The sequence below is a fragment of the Heptranchias perlo genome, chromosome 1 (assembly GCF_035084215.1).
Source record: "Heptranchias perlo isolate sHepPer1 chromosome 1, sHepPer1.hap1, whole genome shotgun sequence".
NCBI lineage: Eukaryota > Metazoa > Chordata > Chondrichthyes > Hexanchiformes > Hexanchidae > Heptranchias > Heptranchias perlo.
Window position 1 is genome coordinate 111,861,849 of NC_090325.1, and position 18,545 is coordinate 111,880,393.

Consider the following 18,545-nt stretch of genomic DNA (forward strand, 5'->3'; position numbering starts at 1 on the left):
GGTGGTGGTTCCTCCTTGGTGGGTGGTGGTGGTTCCTCCTTGGTGGGCGGTGGTGGTTCCTCCTTGGTGGGCGGTGGTGGTTCCTCCTTGGTGGGCGATGGTGGTTCCTCCTTGGTGGGCGATGGTGGTTCCTCGGTGGGTGGTGGTGGTTCCTCCTTGGTGGGTGGTGGTGGTTCCTCCTTGGTGGGCGGTGGTGGTTCCTCCTTGGTGGGCGATGGTGGTTCCTCCTTGGTGGGCGGTGGTGGTTCCTCCTTGGTGGGTGGTGGTGGTTCCTCCTTGGTGGGCGGTGGTGCTTCCCCCTACCCCTCCTTGGTGGGCGGTGGTGGTTCCTCCTTGGTGGGTGGTGGTGGTTCCTCCTTGGTGGGCGATGGTGGTTCCTCCTTGGTGGGCGATGGTGGTTCCTCCTTGGTGGGCGGTGGTGGTTCCTCCTTGGTGGGCGGTGGTGCTTCCCCCTACCCCTCCTTGGTGGGCGGTGGTGGTTCCTCCTTGGTGGGCGGTGGTGGTTCCTCCTTGGTGGGTGGTGGTGGTTCCTCCTTGGTGGGCGATGGTGGTTCCTCCTTGGTGGGCGATGGTGGTTCCTTGGTGGGTGGTGGTGGTTCCTCCTTGGTGGGTGGTGGTGGTTCCTCCTTGGTGGGTGGTGGTGGTTCCTCCTTGGTGGGCGGTGGTGGTTCCTCCTTGGTGGGTGGTGGTGGTTCCTCCTTGGTGGGCGATGGTGGTTCCTCCTTGGTGGGCGGTGGTGGTTCCTCCTTGGTGGGCGGTGGTGGTTCCTCCTTGGTGGGTGGTGGTGGTTCCTCCTTGGTGGGCGATGGTGGTTCCTCCTTGGTGGGCGATGGTGGTTCCTCCTTGGTGGGAGATGGTGGTTCCTCCTTGGTGGGCGATGGTGGTTCCTCCTTGGTGGGCGATGGTGGTTCCTCCTACACCTCCTTAGTGGGGAGGGGTTTTTCCTTTTAATGGAGAACAGCTGTCCTTTGCATCGCCAAGCAAAATGTTATTTATTGACTATCAATGCATAAGAAGTGCACTGCAAATGGCGTAGCACTTGAAAAAATTTCTCATTATGGAAAGAACTGTCTAAAAAAATTTAATGACACCTTTTATTGAGAGAATTTTAGCTAAGGGTTGCACAGACAGCCTCAGCTACACAACCTGCTTACATCGATGTGAAAAGGGGAAGAACGTGAAGGTAGATTTTAAGTTTTGTGCGACCGACTGGCAGACCACGCTGGCCATCTGCCTGCCCATTCTGGTAGCGAAGAGTCCCAGGTCTCCTTCAAACAGAAGTGGTGAGCTGTGGGTGCCAAACGGGTGTGTGGATGCAGCTCACTCATTCAGGCCAGCGCAGTATCGAGTGGCCCACAGGCAGCTAGGTAAAGTCCATCATTTCCTGTCAGACTTCTTATACCAGCTACTTTTGAGGAAGGTGCTCTTCTGTCCCAAACAGAATAGCCCTCCTTTCCTTCATTTCCTGAATCAGCAGCTCCTGCACTGCATCATCAAAGTAAGCAGAACGCAGGAAAAAGTCTCCATTTCCCTCGAACTTTACAGTGCTAACTACGCCCTGCTCTTTCAAGTGAAAACGCAGTTGTTTAAATGACCACTTAAGCCACTGCTCAGCTGCTTAGTAACTGTGACCACTTCACTGGCCAGCTCAAAAGAATTAACTTCAAATGGAAATATTGGGGTTAACATTTTCCCGAAAACCATCAGTAACGCACTGTTAAACCCCCGATTAGTGCAGCTATTGCAATTTTCAGGCTATTATATCTCTAATATATATATGTGACATTAATCTACTTAGACATTTATCTGAGCTTCCATCTGCTGCATTAGCTATCTAGGTTTATGTTTATTGGAGCTTTGACTTGGGTTTATTGGATTCAAAGCTAACTCACATCATGGTTTGTTTTACTGAATACCAAACTGGGTTTGTTGTATTCGCGCAGGAGTTATGGTCTAGAATTATTCAGTTTGTTGTATTTGTACTTGCTATTGCTCTTCAGACTGTGCTTGTTGTAATTCTTATTAAATATCAGGCTGCGTTTATTGTATTTGCCACTGAATCTGAATCTAATCTCATACTTGATATTGAGTCTCTGACTGAGCTTTTCGTATTTGCTGTTGACGCCAAAGCTGTGCTCGTATTCTAACTATTGAGTCTTAGACTAAGACAATTTGGGGGCAACTGGTGATTTGTAGATTCTAAGGGACATTCGACAGTTATGTGGCAGTAAGTATATTCACTTGAAATCCAGGTAGGACACAATACTACGTTTTATATGCATCATCTTAACTTATCAATTAAGACACCCAATGAAAAGTTATTATTTAAATCCACCATCTCAATGAATGAGAATAAGGTAGGCAACCTATGGTAATGAATATGACATTATGTGGTGGTGGTAGAGGACAAAAAGACTGAAATGCAAAGGTAACGACCCACAGGAAGCAATATCAGTGAACAAAGTCAACAAAGTATCAAAAAGTCCACGTATTCCACAAAATTGCTGTAAATGGTTAAGGACCTCAAATAATCAGCAAAGCAGAAAATCAGCTACAGTATAATCTAGAGCATAAAAAGAAAGCATGAAATACCACAAAAATATTTTAAAATACACATTTTGCAATTAATTAATATGTAAAGGTCATCTGAAATAAGAGAGGGTTATGAATTTTATTTTGAATTACTTTTCATTTCATCCATTTGCCTACTTTGTAATCCATTTTGGTAACACTATATATATACACTGCACAATGGTCATTTTATTATTTTGGGATTGAAACCTGGAGACCATGTTTTACTTTCCTTCTCTGATCTACATAAATGCACATCTTTTAAAGTAATATAAAAATTAACAGTTTTTATGATTGTTAAAATATGATCACACCATCACTGTAACTGTCTAAATTAATGGACAGGAAGAATGAGTATGGAATGTGCAATCCTTATCACTTGCAGAGTGAATGTTTGAAATGTTCTGTATTAAAATAGACTGTTTTTGTTAATCACTTGCCATTTAACATTTGCGAGGCTAAAACATTTTTGATATTGCGGCAGTCAGTTCCCATTTGCTGCAAAGATCACTCTCTATGCTCATACAGATTATATATTTTACCAATAAATAATTAAAATTGAATTTTGTTTTCGGTCACAATTAGCAACAAATGAATTGACTCTAGTCCAGGGATCGTTTTGAGTACATACTACACAGGATAATGTCCAGCAATTCCAAAACCCAAGTGAACAGTTTTCTCTTCTTCTTTCTTCTTCCCTTCTCCCTAAATTTATTATTTGTTAGTGAATTTATTTGTGCTCAAGCTTTTGGATATCAATCCTGTTCAATGAAATATTTATCTATGTTATATATTCAGTGTCTGTTCTGTGCATTCCCAGTCAATTGCAACTGGGAACAAATGCAAAATAAAGCTCCCTTTAAAGTGTCCATGAATGTATCCTCACACAGCCTCATGTAATCCATTGGGATGGGATGTCCCGAGGATGTGAAAGGCACTATATAAATGCCAACTCTTTCTTCTTTCTCAGGAAAACATCAGTGACTGTCCCAGTGTGAAATTTCCATAACCATCTTTATCACCTCTCTGGATGAAATTGACAATTGGTGCTGAATTGTGGCAGACCTGTGCCCACTAGAGATTAGGTTGTCACTGACCTCCCCCCACCCACCCCCAGCTTCGGCTCCTTGTATTCAAACTTTTATCAGTGCTGTTCTTAAGCAAGTACGTGACAGTACATCACAGTGACTCAACTGTGGAATCTTCCCTCCTTTGGAAGCTTATCCTTCCCCTGAAGTCATTACCAAAATCAGAAGCATTGCCATCTGGAGAATCTCACCTATCACCCCATATTGTATTACACTATCACAATATATAGGAGCGCTAACTCATTACATAAGCAGACTATTCCTCAACAATGCTTGCTAAATTGTCATTCCCACTACCTAAAGAATGTCAAACAAGAACATCTTTATTGCCAGCCTTAATATAACAAAATGATCCTACTAACCCTGCACCTTAAACTCAACTTCCCTTCCTAGCATGGACCTCCAAAAGGAATATAAAGTTTTCTTAATTTATAGAAGCCTAAAAGTCCCTAGATTTTTCCGTCTTCTGTCATTGGTAGCAGAAATAAGGTGGGTTGGGACTTCTGCCCACCTGACTGACTTGATGTTGACCCCAGTGAATTTTCCAGGTGAGCTTAATTTAAATATTTTAGGCAGGGTCTTGTGTTTGGCAGTTCACCACAGTGGGGTCAGAAAATAGCGTGCTGCTAAAGAATTAAATGCCTATGGCAGCTTAAAGGGCCAATCATCTTTTGGCATAGGAAGAGAAAGCTTTGTTTACTGAATGGCAGAGAGGGCAGCATCAGGAGCCTGGAATAGAGGTAATAGAGGCATAAATCAGAATGAGGAAGGAGGTCCTGTTGGGATGGGGGAGAGGAGGATGGCCAAAGGGGACCTTGGTAGTAAATACCAACTCGACAACTCCTTGGAAGGCTATTAAGTGCTGGAAGATGTTTAATCTGACCAGGTAAGACAAGGCAAGATAAGGTGAGTCAGTCACAGCTTCAATGCACTGTACTAAACATCTTTGCCACTTGCAGCCACTTTGCCCTCACTGTGTTGACATAAGTCAAGAATTTAAAATTAATGTCCAGTAGGTTCCATAGGAGCCTTTACACCCCTCACTCACCCCACCCCCCCTCATCGCCTTCCCCTACAAGTGGTCCTTCACACAGAGTCTATATGTATGGACCCCACAGAAAACCTCACATGGCATGTCATTGCTGTTTCCTATACCTGTCATCATGCCTCTTTTTCTCAGGATCACATATAATCTCCCAGCAAGCTACATCATAAACCTTGCATAACTCCTTCTACCACAAGTTGTTGCACAGCACTCCTCTGCATCCCATTGTAACCACTCTCCTGCTCTGGATGTCAGACTGCAAGAAGAAGCAAGGGAGGAAGAACAAGATATGCAAAGCCCATATTCTATTAATCACCCCCTCTCCCTGCTAAGCACCAACCCATCAACATGCACCCTGGTGGCATTAGACAGTGACCCAGAGTGGAGTGCACAGGATAATGCTCAGAGCATGAGTAGACAGCAGGAGTTGGGGATGGAACTTGAGGAGGCAGATATTCTTGCCAAGAAAGTCAGACCATATCTGACCACCTAGAAATTCATGTGTATGAGCAGGCACTGTGGATGGTCTCTCAGAATGTGCAGTAAATAGCAAAACAATGGGAGAGGGCCTTGCTATCATCTATTGCACACTCAACGATGTCTTTGCAGCACTGCAGGCTACCCTAGACCATATAACACCTCTAGTATGATATTCAACTGACCTATTGACAATCTGTGCTGCTGGCATGGATAATTAGACTTCTGCCATAGAAGCCTTGGGGGTAATTTTGACTTTGAGTGAGAGTGTAAAACGGGCAATATCGGATCAGCTGCTCATTAAACATTTCTCCCGATCAAAGGAAATGAAAATCGGGAGAGATGTATAACGGGCGGTTGAATCGATATCGTCCATTTTATACTCTCACCCAAAGTCAAAATTATCCCCCTTGGGTATCATATTATAGTAGGTTCAGCACAGGAGGAGGCCATTCGGCCCATCGTGCCTGTGCCGGCTCTTTGAAAGAGCAATTCAACTAGTCCCATTCCCCTGCTCTTTCCCCATAGCTCTAAGTTATTTCCCTTCAAGTATTTATCCAGTTCCCTTTTGAAAGTTAGTATTGAATCTGCTTCCACCCCCTTTCAGACAGTGCATTCCAGATCATTACAACTTGCTGTGTAAAAGAAATGTTTCCTCGTGTTGCATCTGGCTCTTTTGCCGATCACCTTAAATCTGTGTCCTCTGGTTACCGACACTTCTGCCACTGGAAACAGTTTCTCCTTATTTATTCTATCAAATTCGTTCATGATTTTGAACACCTCTATCAAATCTCCCAATAACCTTCACTGTTCGAAGGAGAACAATCCCAGCTTCTCCAATCTCTCCACATAACTGAAGTCCCTCATCCCTGGTATCATTCTAGTAAATCTTGTCCACACCCTCTCTAAGGTTTTGACATCTTTGTGGTGCCCAAAATTGAACTCAATACTCCAGCTGAGGCCTAATCAGTGATTTATAAAGGTTTAGCATAACTTCCTTGCTTTTGTACTCTATGCCTCTATTAATAGAGCCCAGGATCCCATATGCTTTTTAAACAGCCTTCTCACTTCCCACCTTCCCGCCTTCAGAGATTTGTGTGTGTGCATCCACAGGTCTCTCTGTTCCTGCATCACCTTTAAAATTGTACCATTTAGTTTGTATTGCCTCTCCTCATTCTTCCTACCAAAATGTATCACTTCACAGTTCTCTGCATTAAATTTCATCTGCCATGTGTCTGCCCATTTCACCAGTCTGCCTGTCCTATTGAAGTCTATTACTATCCTCCACATTGTTTACTACATTTCTGAGTTTTGTGTCATCTGCAAACTTTGAAATTATGCCCACTATACCTAAGTCCAGGTCATTAATATATATCAAAAAGAGCAGTGAGCCGTGGGAACACTGTATATGTCCATCCAGTCTGAAAAGCAACCATTCACCACTACTCTCTGCTTTCTGCCCCCTAGCCAATTTTACATCCATGCTGCCACTGTCCCTTTAATCCCATGGGCTTCAATTTGGCTAACAAGTCTATTTTATGATACTTTATCAAATACCTTTTGAAAGCCCATATACACAATGTCAACTACCCCCATCAACCCTCTCTATTACTTCATCAAAGAACTCAATCAAGTTAGTCAAACATGATTTTCCTTTAATAAATCCGTGCTGACTTTCATTTATTAGCTCATACTTTTCCAAGTGCCAATTTATTTTGTCTCGGATTATTGTCTCAAAGTTTTCCTATCACCAACGTTAGGCTGACTGACCTGTAACTGCTGAGTTTATCCCTCTCCCCTTTTTTGAACAGGGGTGTAACATTTGCAATCCTCCAGTCTTCTGGCACCATCTCCATATCTAAGGAGGATTGAAAGATTGTGGCCAGAGCCTCTGCAATTTCCACCCTCACTTCCCTCAGTAACCTAAGATGCATCCCATTTTGATTGGGTGACCTTTCCACTTTGAGTACTACCAATTTTTAAGTACCTCCTCCTCATCTATTTTTATCCTATCCAATATTGCTACCACCTCCTCCTTTACTGCTACACTGACAATATCCTCTTCTCTAGTGAAGACAAATGTGAAGTATTCATTTAGTACATCAGCCACGCCCTCTGTCTCCACAAGATCATCTTTTTTGTCCCTAATCGGTCCCACCCTTCTTTTGACTACACTTTTACTATTTATATGTTTCTAAAAGACTTTTGGGTTCCCTTTTATGTCAGCCGCTAATCTATTTTCATACTCTCTCTTCGCCCCAATTATTCCCTTTTTTAGATCTCCTCTGTATTTTCTGTATTTAGCCTGGTTCTCCACTGTATTATGAACCTTACATTCATCATAAGCCTCCCTTTTCTGTTTCATTTTAATCTCTATATCTTTAAACATCCAGGGAGCTCTAGCTTTGGATGCCCTTCCTTTCCTCTCGTAGGAATGTGTCTACCCTGTATCTGAACTAACTCCTCCTTAAAGGCCTCCCATTGTGCAACTACTGTTTTGCCTGCCAATTTTTGATTCCAATCCACCTGGGCAAGATCCCTTTTTAACTCACTGAAATTAGCCCTCCTCCTGTTAAATATTTGCACATTTGATTTTTCCTTGTCCTTGTCCATAACTATTCTAAACCTAATGATATTATGATCACTGTTTCCCAAATGCTCCCCCATTGAAACATGTTCCACCTGCCCACTTCATTCCACTGAACTAGATCCAGCACTGTTCCCTTCCTGGTTGGACTGGAGACACACTGGGCCCGATTTTAGCACCTGCTACCGGGTGCGTTCTCGGTGGGGGTCCCCGAAAATCCCGAAATCCCGGAGCGGGACTGGATCGCGCCTCGATCCCGCCCACGTCCGGGTTCCGCGCTGACGTGCGGAGGTGCTTGCGCAGCCCGCGCTGGTGGGAATCCCGCAGGCAATTAAAGCCAACGGGATGCCACTTGAGTGTATTTACTTTGGTTGTTCAGGTCATTAACTGACCTGATTAAGGGACTCTGTGTGATTTTGGATAAACATGGGACTGTTTCACACACTGGGGGAAACACTCCCAGTTGAAATGGACGTGTTGCAGCTGTCAGCCTGTGGCAGCTGCAAAGGTCCATTTGACAGGGCGGGGGGGGGGGAGACCCTCACCCATTGCAGGAGGCCGCTCTGTCATTTGGGACAAAGTTTGGCCTCCACCACCCTCCTCTTGATGGTCGAAGTCACCAACCTGCACACTTACCCCGGGGTCCGGAGACATGTACCTACCTTGCGGACCCCCTCAGATGTACATCTTGCGGATGGGGGCCGCCGTAGCTGCAGCCATGACCTCCTCGGAGGGCAAACGGCATCACCAGCCTCACCAGCCTCGCCATCCACGCTGTCCACCTCTGACACGTGGAGCTCCACAATACAGTGCTGTGACACATCCACCTGTACAGCAGGAGGGAGGGCTACCGCAGAGAGAGATGAGTCGCAGAGGGCACTACCCTCGCCACACGTTCCACAGACCGAGGCTCAGCTTCCCGGACCTCTCTGAGCAGCAGTGCACACGGAGGCTCAGAGTCAGTCGACATGTAGCCGTGGACATCTGCAGCCTCTTTCATGCCGAGCTGCTCCTGGCTGGCCCATGCACCATCTTCCTACCTGTCGCTGTCAAAGTCACCACTGCCCTCCACAACTTCTCCTCCGCATCCTTCCAGGGTGCAACCGGGGACATACCCGATGTCTCTCAGTCGTCTGCGCAGAAGAGCCCTGCAAATACACCTACACCCACTCTGCAGTGACACACTGGGTGGCATCAGTGGTGGGTCCTCATAGGAATACCCAGGAGCGGGCATTATTGCACAAACCGGACAGGATTCGCGAAGACATGGCAGTCGTGGTGCCAATATAATGTGTGATGTGAGTTGTTCTTTAATTCAATAGAAGTAAGAACCATGACGAACCGTCAAACACCCTTGTGCATCCCCTTCATGCTCACGACACGTTTGCCTTACGCTGCCTACTGCACATATGTGATGCATGCCCTGTGGCTGCAGCACAGGTGGTGGCAGGTTGAGTGAGGCTGGCCGTGAGAGAGATGCACGAGAGGGTGAGTATGGGATAGAGCCATGAGATTGTATGAGGATTGGGTTGCGTGGTAGTGGCGGGGTGCGTACTCGCGAGGTGAGTAGGTGCAGGTAAGTTGAGGATGAGGTTTGAGTGGGTATGAGGGGTGATGTGACAGAGTAGTGTTGGCAGTGCCGAAGGAGATGTGGGGTGGGGGCAGTGTTGTGGCAGGCGGAGTGTAGGGGAAAGACTACGTGTTCTCACTGTGGCTGACCTACTGAGGTCATTGGAGCGCCTCCTGCACTGTATGCAGGTGGGCGATATGTTGGTGGCGCAGGTGACCCCCTCTGCCACCTCGAGCCAGGCCTTCTTGGTGGCAGAGGTGGGCCGCTTCCTCCCGCCCGCCGGGGGGAAGATCTCTGTCCTCCCCCTCCTCCTCACCCCATCTAATGATACCTGGGATGAGGCATCATTAAACTGGGAGCAGCCTTCCCCCTGGGCTGCTCCATGCTGTAATTTTTGCTGTTTGTGGCAGCATCTGTCAGTGGAGGACTGCCCCTTTAAATAGAGCGCCTCCAGCTGACAGATCTTACTGCGCATGCGCAGCCCGCCCGAGTCGCAGATCAGCATCGGGGAACCCGGAGGAGCAGGTAAGTGGATCCAATTAGTGTGTTGCCTGCTACGATCGCGCGGGCAACCCACTAATTTCACCAGGCGCGTTTTCAACGCGCCCGCTGGCCTACCCGCCGAGAACCCGCACCCCTGGTAAAATCGGGCCCACTGTTCCAGAAAGTTCTCTTGAACACATTTCAGGAATTCCTCCCCCTCTTTGTTCTTTATACTGTTACTATTCCAGTCTATATTGGGATAATTGATGTTGCCCATTATCACTACTCTATGGTTCTTGCATCTTTCTGTAATTTGCCTGCAAATTTGCTCCTCTATCTCCTTCCCACTATTTGGTGGCCTATAGTATACACCCATTAGCGTAATAGTTCCTCTACTGTTCCTTAATTCTAACCAAATAGATTCTGTCTTTGACCCCCTCAACTATATCATCCCTTTCCAGTGCTATAATAGTTTCTTTGAGCAATACTGCCACCCCCACCCTCCTTTCTTTCCTTCTCTGTCTTCCCTGAATACCTTGTAGCCAGGAATATTAAGTACCCAATCCTCCCCTTCTTTGAGCCAGGTCTCTGCTATTGCCATTATATCATAGTCCCATTTGGCAACTTGAGTCTGCAGATCACCAACCTTATTTACCACACTACGTGCATTTATGCACATGCACACGAAACTCATCTTAGTCTGCCTTGCATTTGCCCCCTGCCTGACCCCTCCTATTTCTGAACTCTTCTTTACTGTAGTGCTGTTTGTCCCTCCCAGTCCTCTGTGCGCTTTGTTTGTCCTCTCTAATGTTTCATCCTGATGTCCATCCTCCAGCCAAATTAGTTTAAACCCTGCCCCACAGCACTAGTTAACCTCCCCGCAAGGGTGTCAGAGTTGAGAGGGCTGTCTCATCCAGCTTCAACAAATTTGGACCTGGCTACAGACAGCCATTGCATAGACCTCCACTGATTTGATTGGTACCATTCGGTCTACTTTCCCACTGATTAGTGGTTATACAGACCCAGTGCCCAGTCCTTTTGGAATGGTAAGAATGTGCATACATGAAGCTACTGTCTCTCAGGATACATGCCTGCTCTCCCGCCAGCACCCTCAGATGCCTACAAATGTGGCAGAAAGAAGGCAGAACCAGGCTGCCCAAGTGGTGCAGCCTGTAGCAGTCGTTCAGGACTTCCTTGCCATCAGATAAGGCTCACTTTAGTCCCAAAAGACTTGTTTATAGACATAGTAGCTGTCCACCTTGCACAATCTGCCATTTAGGTAGCACCTAAGAGGAAGATGGTATTAGACTTAAAAGTTCATATATCATACACTAGCACCAAGAGGATGCATGGAGGTAGGAATCAAAAGGCACATTCATATAGCAGGGTGAAAATAAAATAATGGTAGCATTAAAATAGTTGTGCAAGTTTGAGAAGTGGCTTCAATGAAGTGTCTTGAATGGAAACTATGTGTGTTGAAGTGTGAAAAGAAGGTTGTGAATGAGTTTGAAGTGGGTCGATAAGGGTATAAAGGAGATATCATCTTTGTGATGGGAAGGGGGCAGTTGTAGATAGGACTGCCGATGTGTTGGACAGATTTGGTGGTCAAGAGAAGGTCTCCCATGCCAAATTAGCATGAAACATTTTTGTAGCTTGCAATAGGTTGTGCTGTGCATCCAATTAACACTGCTCCTGTTTTTTTTACCTGATTCCCCTACTGTCCTTGGGTGCTTTCCTCCTCTGGGCCCTCCATGAGGAACCCTCTTTGCGAGGCAAAGTTGTGCAACATGCAGCACACCATAACTATTCTCGAGTCCCTAGCTGGCCTATATTGCAAAGCTCCCCACCCCCCCAGATTAATCCAGGCACCTGAAGAATGCTTTCAGAATTCCCAATATTGTGCTCTATGATGACCCTGGTGCCAGAATGAACCTTGTTATAACAGTGCTTAGCTGGTGTTCTGGGAAAGAGCACAGTACCATCAACCATGATTGGAGAAGGTTGCCTTGGTTTCTTAGTACCTACCCAGACAACTACCTTTCGGACTGAAAGAGAAGGGTAGACCGCCTTAAAATGAAAGCAATGTGGCAATTGCCAGGAAAGTGAACATTTACTTACCTGATGTAGTTCTGCTGATCACAAATGAGCTGGGCATTGAGTGAGTGGGATGCCTTCCTGTTGACATAATTGATGGAATTAATGAAAAAAGCATGCATGACCACATAGGTGCAAATTAGAGGGCTCTAACTTACTGCTGCCAGTTGTCCATTGGGAAGTTGATGAACTGGCTGGCATAAGCAAACAATGTACCAGGCATCTATGCACAGCCGATTAACTGGTATTATTGATATCCCCAAAGGCAGTCTGAAAGACCTTGTATCATAAAAATTCAAGGAAGAGTGGTGACTGCAATAGACTGGTGAGCTACAGGTCAAATTGAAGGAAGCGACATAACTCATTGATGGTTTCTCCTGTGAAGTGCACCTTCCGCAAGCACTGCTGTGGGTCAGCTGGAGGTAGCAACACCTTCGTCTGTATATTCTGGAGTGAGGGTACTGGCGGAAGGGTACTAATTATCTCCTGTGATGCCTGACCAACATGACCTCCCATTTCCTCTTCTTTCTCCAAAAAGCACAGATTGATAGGTATTCCCAACGGAAATCTCATAATGGCCTCCGTAAAATGGGCGAGGGGGCAAAAATGGATACCCCACAGCAGAAGATACTAAAGCAAATATTGAAGCTACAGTCAGTAGTGAAAAAAAATGCAAACTGGTTATAAAATAATTTCACAGGACATTCAAAATTAATTGCTGTGGCCCTTTAAAAGTACCTCTGCCTTTTCAAATGTCTTTAGCAACACTGGATGCTTATTTGTATGCAGACATTAGTTACACGCATTAAAAATAGGGTGGTAATGATGGAAAATGGGATGTCTGAGGCCACACATCATTACTGCCTCATTCCAGTACCCCCAGCCCTATTTGGGTGGGTACTTCCAACCGAAGTGATGCTGGAAAATACATGAGCCACAAAAATGAGTGGGCATCCGATGTAATGGGTTAATGCCTTATATTCAACCTTAGTACCGCCTAAAATCAGGCAGTACATGACAGGAAAATCATACCTCGCTCTCTTCAGCTGCAGGCTATTCCAGCCTCCCCGCATTGATGAACAGATTTACTCCATCAGGCAATCCAGAGTTACAGAATGAGGCTCAAGACTATTTCCTTAGATGACCGAATCTCTAATGCTAAAGTATCAGCTGGCTCTTTTCCTTTTCCTAGGATCAAGCATTATGCCACTGTCGATAAATCTATTGGCAACCAAAATGATCTTGTAATAAACAACAGATGTAATGCAGCGGCACACCTCTGCTGCCCATCAGCATTTTAAGCTGACTATCAGTTACGGCAGATGTCCACGAGAATGGCCGCAGATTTTTGGCCCCTCAATTTTTAAATGATCTTCTGACTTTGCGCTATACTTGCCTTTTTATTTCTCTCAAAACAATTGAAATGTCAGTTTTTATTATAAGTTATGACCAACTAATGAAACTTGAACCCTGCAATTCTTGAGAATGCAATTAAAAAGTGTGGCTTATAATAGCAATGATGGCCAGTCCGACAATAATCTTCCTTTCTCAAGCAGCTAATGAATCATTTTCCTACTATAAATGTCATAAACTTTGTTAATCCAGCTGTGAAGTGCACAATTTTGTGGAAATTGCTCTCCACAGCAATGGAAAACAATCATACTTTATTTGTGACACTTTGCATGTGCTCAGGCCTGTAATGGCAGGTCTGAATTTGCTCCTCACACATGGTAAGTAGAGTAAGGCATTGTTGTCTTGTAATACTTGAGAGCCAGCCAAACCATGATCTAACAGGGGCAACATTATAGCTGGGAATCAACTATTCAATTCTCTGCCTGTTGTGTTCTGCTGCATGCCTGATGGGCCTGTTTCAGCTCCATATTATCCATCTTGTCCAAACTTCAATTTGTACAGTCTCTCCTCTCAGTAAAATACGATAAATATACCGGAAGGTCTTATCAAGAATGGTTTGTGACCCATAGAAACTGAAGCCAGGATTAATGATGCACAAGTACATGAAGTGCCTAAATTACGTCTGATTGTCGCACTAGGGTAATTTTGAGGCCATTGACTAGCCATAATGTTAAAGCTCAGCACCTAAGTGTCTCATAAACATCCCTTTCCAGCTCTGCTGCAAAGTAGCAGTCAGTCTAGGGACACAATAAAAACTCATTCCAAACAAAGCCTTTAGCCAGAACTTTTATCTAATGTTTGAAAGAAATGAAGGGGTTGATAATATCCTCATGTTTTGTATGGAGGACAAAACATGTCATATTGTGTACTGACCTTGTACCATAATATGAGGTCAACTCATGATATCACAGTGCTCCTGAAGCACAGCACATAAATCATTGGGAGCACACCTTAGTTAATGGGTAGATTATCTGGTGTCAGCAGCTCTTAAAGGGTTGCTGGTTCCCTTTAAAGCTGGCCTGCTAATTAGAGGAAGAAACAGCTGGACCAAATTAATGGAACAGAATGGCTGCATTCCAGAATCCAACTTTGGAGGTCCTGCAGAGAAGGATGGTCTTTTCCAAGCTGAGGGACATCCTCCAATGAAGAACAGCAGCAGGGCAGGGTGGATGGAAGTGGCAGCAAGAGTCAATCTTGTCTCGTCTGTGCGCTGAACTGGAACACAGGTGAGGAAGAAATTTGTTGGTCTTTGAAACTTTGTCAAGGTAAATGTGTTCATACTTTGTTTAATTTTACAATCTCCCTTTACAAAACATCATAACAGCAATTCAGTGTAAGTTTGGTGAAGCATCACAGAGGGAAAATCTAACAACTTTTCATCTCGGGGTAATTTTCTGACATTCCACACCTGGCAGCGAGCCTCACACATGACCCACTATTTTCCAACTATTATTTTAAATGGTTGGAAAAACATTGGCAGTGTGCACGTGAATTTTTTGCAATAAGCTCCCACACAGATCTCTACCATGCTGAGGCATTGTCTAACAGCAGTGGAATGGCAGAAGTCAACACGATTGATGGCGATGTCTCTCAGAGTTAACCTACAACAGCATCACCTATCTGCCTGCTCAAATGACTAGATGTGGCAGAAAGCATGCAGATTAATGCAGCAACTGATTTCACTGCTAACAGTGAGTCAGAAGTTATGCTGTTGTAGAGATCAGTGTGCTGGCTTGTGGAAGTGGGGATAAGGATATACATCACGATGAAAGAATTTGGGAACAAGTTTGTAAAAAATCTCCATGGAGATCGTGCAGTGAGTGTTTGTTTTTTAACTATTTCCTAGAAAGTAAGTAAATAAATAAACACAGAAATTGTCCTTCTTGTGGCAGAATTCTGGTGGCGTTGAGGCAGAGACACTGGAATTAGAGGAGGAAGCCAATGGAAACCTGAGTTTGCACCCCATTCACAAAGCCGCAGCAAATTCTGACCGACAGAGAGGATGGGCAATTTTTCTACCCTGGACATTCTCCACTTGTTCTCTCCTTGCCATTGGGAAAGTGACATGCACCTTGCTCCTGGTAAACAAGTCCGCTTGATGCATTAATGTACGGACAATTGACTAATCTAGCAAATGTCACCCAAAATGGGTTAAAATGAGCCACTCAAATTAAAGTTCAATACAGTGGTGACTTTAACTGTGACAGATTTGTGCTATTTCTGGATGGTGTCCGAAGGTCATGCTCCAGGCAAAAGCAGGTCTCTTTTGACATGTCCAAATAATTGTGCCTGGGCCATCTGCTGGTGGGTGCCAAACACCAGTCTCAAAAATTTTTTTTAAACTTTTGTTGCTGCAGGATTGGGAATAGAGCAGCGTGTGCCCTGAATTCTACCTGTCCAATTCCATAGGCCACATGCACTACTGGTGAGGAAATGCTCCCTGAGCATGTCTTCAAGGATTTGGCGCTGGTGTCACAAAAAATTTTACAACAATAACTTGCATTTAAGTAGCACCTTTAACATAAACTTCTTGACCCAGAGAGTGGCAAGAATGTAGAACTCGTTACAAAGAGTATTTGAGGGGACTAGCGTACATGCAGTTCGGGGGAAGCTCGATAAACACATCAGGGAGAAGGGAATAGAAGGATATATTGATAGTGTTAGATGAAGGGTTAGATAAAATTGCCCAGGTGTGTCCTGTCCACAAAAAGCCGGACAAATCCAATCCAGCCAATTACCGACCCATCTGACCACTCTCAATCATCAGTAAAGTGATGGAAGGTGTTGTCGACAGTGCTATCAAGCGACACTTACTCACCAATAACCTGCTCACCGATGCTCAGTTGGGGTTCCGCCAGGACCACTCGGCTCCTGACCTCAGTACAGCCTTGGTCCAAACATGGACAAAACAGCTGAATTCCAGAGATGAGGTGAGAGTGACTGCCCTTGACATCAAGGCAGCATTTGATCGAGTGTGGCACCAAGGAGCCCCAGTAAAATTGAAGTCAATGGGAATCAGGGGAAAACTCTCCAGTGGCTGAAGTCGCACCTAGTTCAAAGGAAGATGGTAGTGGTTGTTGGAGGCCAATCATCTCTGGCCCAGGACATTGCTGCAGGAGTTCCTCAGGGCAGTGTCCTAGGCCCAACCATCTTCAGCTGCTTCATCAATGACCTTCCTTCCATCATAAGGTCAGAAATGGGGATGTTCGTTGATGATTGCACAGTGTTCAGTTCCATTTGCAACCCCTCAGATAATGAAGCAGTCCATGCCTGCATGCAGCAAAACCTGGACAACGTCTAGGCTTGGGCTGATAAGTGGCAAGTAACATTCGCGCCAGACAAGTGCCAGGCAATGACCATCTCCAACAAGAAAGAGTCTAACCGCCTCCCCTTGACAGTCAACGGCATTACCATCGCTGAGTCCCCCACCATCAACATCCTGGCGGTCACCATTGACCAGAAAATTAACTGGACCAGCCACATAAATACTGTAGCTACAAGAGCAGGTCAGAGGCTGGGTATTCTGCAGCGAGTGACTCACCTCCTGACTCCCCAAAGCCTTTCCACCATCTACAACGCACAAGTCAGGAGTATGATGAAATACTCTCCACTTGCCTGGATGAGTGCAGCTCCAACAACACTGAAGAAGCTCGACAACATCCTAAACAAAGCAGCCCACTTGATTGTCACCCCATCCACCACGCTAAACATTCACTCCCTTCACCACCGGCGCACTGTGGCTGCAGTGTGTACCATCTACAGGATGCACTGCAGCAACTCACCAAGGCTTCTTCAAAAGCACCTCCCAAACCCGCGACCTCTACCACCTAGAAAGACAAGATCAGCAGACGCATGGGAACAACACCATCTGCACGTTCCCGTCCAAGTCACACACCATCCCGACTTGGAAATATATCACCGTTCCTTCATCGTCACTGGTTCAAAATCCTGGAACTCCCTTCCTAACAGCACTGTGGGAGAACCTTCACCACACAGACTGCAGCAGTTCAAGAAGGCGGCTCACCGCCACCTTCTCAGGGGCTATTAGGGATGGGCAATAAATGCTGGCCCTGCCAGCGACCACATCCCACGAGCGAATTAAAAAATAGAAGGGTGGGCGGAGGCTCATGTGGAGTATAAACATTGGCATGGACCTGTTGGGCCGAATGGCCTGTTTCTGTGCTGTACATTCTTTGTAATTCTTTGAAATAAAGAAACATCCCCAGGTACTTTACCAGTAGCCATAATAAATGTACATCTTTAAACCCAGGTTTAATGATGCCTCACTCCAGGTCTTATTTGATGGGGTGAGGAGGAGAGGAAGGACAGAGATCTTCCCTCCGGCGGTCTGGAGGAAGTGGCATGCCTCTGCCACCAAGAAGGCCTGGCTCGAGGTGGCAGAGGAGGTCACCAGCACCACCAACATATCGCCCACCTGCATACAGTGCAGGAGGCGCTTTAATGACCTAAGTAGGTCAGCCGAAGTGAGTACACTTACTCATTCCCCTACACTCCGTCTACCACATCACTGCCCCCACCCCACATCTCCTTCTGCACTGCCAACACTACTCTATCACATCACTCCTCACACCCACTCAAAGCTCATCCTCATCTTACCTGCACTTACTCACCTCGCCAGTACTCATCCCACCACTACCACTCAAGCCAATCCTCATACAATCTCATGGCTCTATCTCATACTCACCCTCTCATGCATCTCTTTCACGGTCAGCCTCACCCAACCTGCCTCTACCTGTGCTGCAGCCACAGGGCATGCATCACATATGTGCAGTAGGAAGCATAAGGCAAACATGTCGTGAGCATGAAGGGGGTGCACAAGGGTGTTTGAGGGTTTGTCATGGTTTTTACTTATATTTAATTTCTGAGCAACTCACATCACATATTATATTGGCACCACTACTGCCACGTCTTTGCGAATCTTGTCTGGTTTGTGCAATAATGCCCTTTCCTGAGGATCACTATGAAGACCCACAGCTGATGCCGCCCATTGTGTCACTGCAGAATGGGTGTAGGTGTATTTGCAGGGCTCTTTTGTGCAGACGACTGAGACGTCGGCAATGTCCCCGGTAGCACCCTAGAAGGATGCGAAGGAGAAGTTGTTGACGGCAGTGGTGACTTTGACAGCGACGGGTAAGAAGATGGTGCTCGGGACAGACGGGAGCAGCTTGGCATGAAGGAGGCTGCAGATGTCCACGA

General features: G+C 45.8%; 1 long non-coding RNA gene across 1 annotated transcript; it reads left to right on the plus strand.

The window, feature by feature from the left end:
* The first annotated feature begins 14,340 nt into the window (after positions 1–14,340).
* LOC137340193 (uncharacterized) lies at positions 14,341–15,526 on the plus strand. Its single transcript, XR_010966741.1, has 2 exons — positions 14,341–14,554; positions 15,221–15,526. It is a non-coding gene; the product is annotated as an uncharacterized lncRNA (long non-coding RNA).
* The last annotated feature ends 3,019 nt before the right edge of the window (positions 15,527–18,545 follow it).